We start from the raw sequence: 3,674 nt of genomic DNA on the forward strand, positions 1-3,674 counted from the left end.
GTCTCTCTGAGACTCAGCTCACACAACCTCTTCCTCCCAAGAGCACCTGGCTGACGGTTCTGAAAATGCTCTCTGGTCTTCCATCTCACAGCCCCTCTGATGTCTGGGCTGGGGAAGGATCATAGCTCTCCATCTCTGAACTACGGCCCCTCCCACCACCTATCAGGGCTTTCTTGGTGGCTCAGTGATAAAGAATCTGCCTGCAATGCAGGAAATCCAGGTTCGATTCCTGGGTCAGGAAGGTCTCCTGGATGAAGGAAATGACTACCCACTCCAGTATTCTTGCCTGGGAAATCCCACTGATAGAGGAGCTTGGCAGGCTATAGCCCGTGGGGTCACAAGAGTCAGACACGACTTAGTGACTAAACCACCAGCTATCACTTACCACCCACCAGCTCTGAGTTCTAAACCGCAGAGGCCTGTTCTAGGTCAGCCTGGGACCCCATAATGTCAGGACTGGAAGGACTTCAGTATGCACCTTGCTGACCCCTCCTCTAGTGCACACATGGGGAAAATGAGTTCCAAAAGGGGCAAGAGATCCCCTCCCACCCTGCAACTCCTATTTGCATAGCCAGGAAGCCCAAGGCTGGGCTGGAGCTGGGGACAAGCCTCGTGCTTTTTCCCAGCCTCCTCTGTTCTCCACAGGTCCCCAGAGGCCACTCCAGAGACTATGTTTCCCCGTCTCCCGTGGCCACATCTCACCTGGTCTTTGCTCCTTCCTCTGTGGCTCTGTCTGGGATAATTCTCTCCAAGTAGGGTCAGCCCTCTGGGAGTAAGCAGCTAACAAGCTTCAGATGTCCAGGACAAACTGCCTCACGGAAGGCAGATGCTGAGATGCTCGTGCTGATTGTGGACACCGGCCACTGGAGGTGGCTCAGAGAGGTCCCCTCCTCTTCCCTTCACAGGGTGCTTAATTCTCCGCTTGGAAGCAGCTGGTGCCAGGTTCACCCCAGAAGCCCTGACTGGGGTGTCTATTTCAAGGAGGTCTGGAAAAGGGCAGGGAGACTGGAGGACAAAGGCATTTTGATCACTTGGGAATTTATTTTTCTTTCAAAGTTTTTCTGATCTTTACAGTGAGGTAGCAGGATGGATGGGAAGGGAGGCAGGCGAGCTGCTTGTTAGATGGCCAGCTCTGTGCATGCTCCGGACTGGGCACAGATGTCATCTTCTCCAACCCTCACAGGCTCCCTGCAAGATTAGGACTGTCACTATTCACTTTACAATGAAGAAAGCTGATCTAAAGATCAGAGAGAAGTGAGGCGGTGTGTCCAGGGTCACACAGCCTCTGAATGGCCAAAACTAGACTTTCAACTCACTTCTGTCTGAGTCCAGATTCTTCCCTACAGCAAGCTAAGATGTTTCCAGAAGACCAGGATGGTGTATTATGGTCTCAACGCTACGTGAATGGTGAGGGCTTGTGGGCTGCCCTGGTGTTCCAGGCACCAAGGCTGCCTTTGCAGCTGACTCACTCTTCCATCGTCACAGGGCAACAGATTTCATATTCACAGAAGGCGGGGGTCATCATCGCAAACTCAGGTGAGGTAATGCTAATTGCTGTAATTACATCCTCAAACATGCCCAGAATACATTCTGGGCACCAGACCCTCTGCCAGGGGTGTTCCATTGGCTAAGTGGTAAGAGCTTGGATTCTAGCTGTGTGACCGTAGGCAAGTTACTCTGCCTCTCGGTGCCTTCATTTCCCCATCTGTGAAATGAGGATAGTATTAGTTCCTATCACATGGAGTTGTGAAGTGAAATTAATTAATATCTGTAGAGGGCTTAGAAGAAGGCCTGGCATAGAACACATATCCAGCACAAGTGTTAACTGATACTGAGCTCAACCTTGGGAGTTGAGATTTTCCTTGAAGCACAGGGGTGGAGATTGAGGTGATGCACTGCAGTGATTCTCAAATTGAGTGTGCATCAGAATCACCTGGAGAGTTCATTGAAGTGTGGAGGGCTGGGTCTGCCCCCAGAGTCTCTGATTCAGTAAGTCTGGATTGGGGCCTGAGAATGTGTGTTTCTGGCATGTTCTCAGGTGAAGCTGATGCTGCTGGTCTGGTGACCCTACTCTGAGAAGCAGCACTCTAGCAGACCTGAGTTGTCCCAGGCCAGCTAGGACTCTCGCTAGCAGAGGCTCAGTAAGTAACTGTCACCCTGTTTATTTAACTTCAATGCAGAGTAGCATGTGAAATACCAGACTGGATGAGTTACAAGCTGGAATCAACATTGCTGGGAGAAATATTAACAACCTCAGATATGCAGATGACACCACTCTAACGGCAGAAAGTGAAGAGGAACTAAAGAGGCTCTTGATGAAGGTGAGAGAGTGAAAAAGATGGCTTAGAACTCAACATTAAAAAAATAACTAAGATCATGGCATCCGGTTGCATCATTTCATGGCAAATAGATGGGGAAAAGTGGAAGCAGTAACAGATTTTCTCTTCTTGGGCTCCAAAATCAACTGATAGTGACTGCAGTCATGAAATTAGAAGACGCTTGTTTCTTGGAAAGAAAGCTATGACAAACCTAGATAGTATATTCAAAAGCAGAGATATCAGTTTGCTGACAAAGCTATGGTCTTCCCAGTAGTCATGTATGGATATGAGAGTTGGACCATAAGGAAGGCTGAGCTCTGAAGAATTGGTGCTTTTGAATTGCGGTGCTGGAGAAGACACTTGGACAGCAAGGAGGTCAAACCAGTCGATCCTAAAGGAAATCAACCCTGAATATTCATTGGAAGGACTGATGCTGAAGCTGAAGCTCCAATACTTTTGGCACCTGATGTGAAGAGCCGACTCATTGGAAATAAGACCCTGATGCTGGGAAAGTTTGAAGGCAAAAGGAGTAGAGGGTGGCAGAGGATGAGATAGTTGGATAGCATAACTGATTCAATGGACATGATTTTGGGCAAACTCCAGGAGATAGTGAGGGATAGGGAGGCCTGGTGTGCTGCATGGGGTCCAAACAGTCAGACACAACCTAGCGACTGAACAACAACAAATAACTTGGCGTGTGAGTGAGCGAGTGATGATTACAGGGAATGGAAGGGGTGTTGGACCAGGAACCCCAGGATTCTGGTCCTGAATTTGCTCCCACCTCTCTATAGGACTTGACCATGTTCCCCTGCAGCCTTGGTTTCCTCCCCTGTAAAACAGGAGTATCTATAATCCTTCCTCACTGATCTCTGCGAGGATGAAACAAGGCCTGGAACCACTCAGACACCCAGGCAAGAGTGACAAACATGGTCTCTGAAGGTGATGGGCTCTGGGAACTGCTCACTGTGACCCTTACTGCTGTCCGTCTTTGCTCCCAGCACCGAGGGCTGCAGCCCATCTCTTTTACTTTTTTCTCAAACCTGAGTTGGAAAGATTGGGGCCACACTGTCCCCCAAGTCCCATGGCCCCAAGGCTGAGGGCAGCGTGCTTGCTGTGGCCACAGGTTGCATAAAAGGGCCTGTGTTCCGGCCGCTCACCTCCCACTGTGCGCCCAGGGGTTTTCTATTTCAGTTGCTGTAAAAATATCACCTTTGATCTCAGCTTGTGGCTCTTAAAAAAAGAAGAAACCACCAACAGGCTGGGTTTTCATTCTCCCCAGCCCCGCCTCTGTCTCACCTCCGCCTCTGCCTCCAAGCTCTCCTCCCCTCCCCTCCATCCCCTCCCTGCCCCTCCTCT

General features: G+C 49.9%; 1 long non-coding RNA gene across 1 annotated transcript in view; it reads right to left on the reverse strand.

Moving 5' to 3' along the window:
• Nucleotides 1-1,021: 1,021 nt before the first annotated feature.
• The window catches only part of LOC138420474 (uncharacterized), a 6,049-nt gene continuing 3,396 nt past the window's right edge, over nt 1,022-3,674 (reverse strand). Inside the window, exon 3 of the long non-coding RNA XR_011249237.1 lies at nt 1,022-1,188. This is a non-coding gene — a long non-coding RNA (uncharacterized lncRNA). The remainder of the gene's footprint in view (nt 1,189-3,674) is intronic.

This window comes from Ovis canadensis, chromosome 15, assembly GCF_042477335.2.
Source record: "Ovis canadensis isolate MfBH-ARS-UI-01 breed Bighorn chromosome 15, ARS-UI_OviCan_v2, whole genome shotgun sequence".
Taxonomy (NCBI): domain Eukaryota; kingdom Metazoa; phylum Chordata; class Mammalia; order Artiodactyla; family Bovidae; genus Ovis; species Ovis canadensis.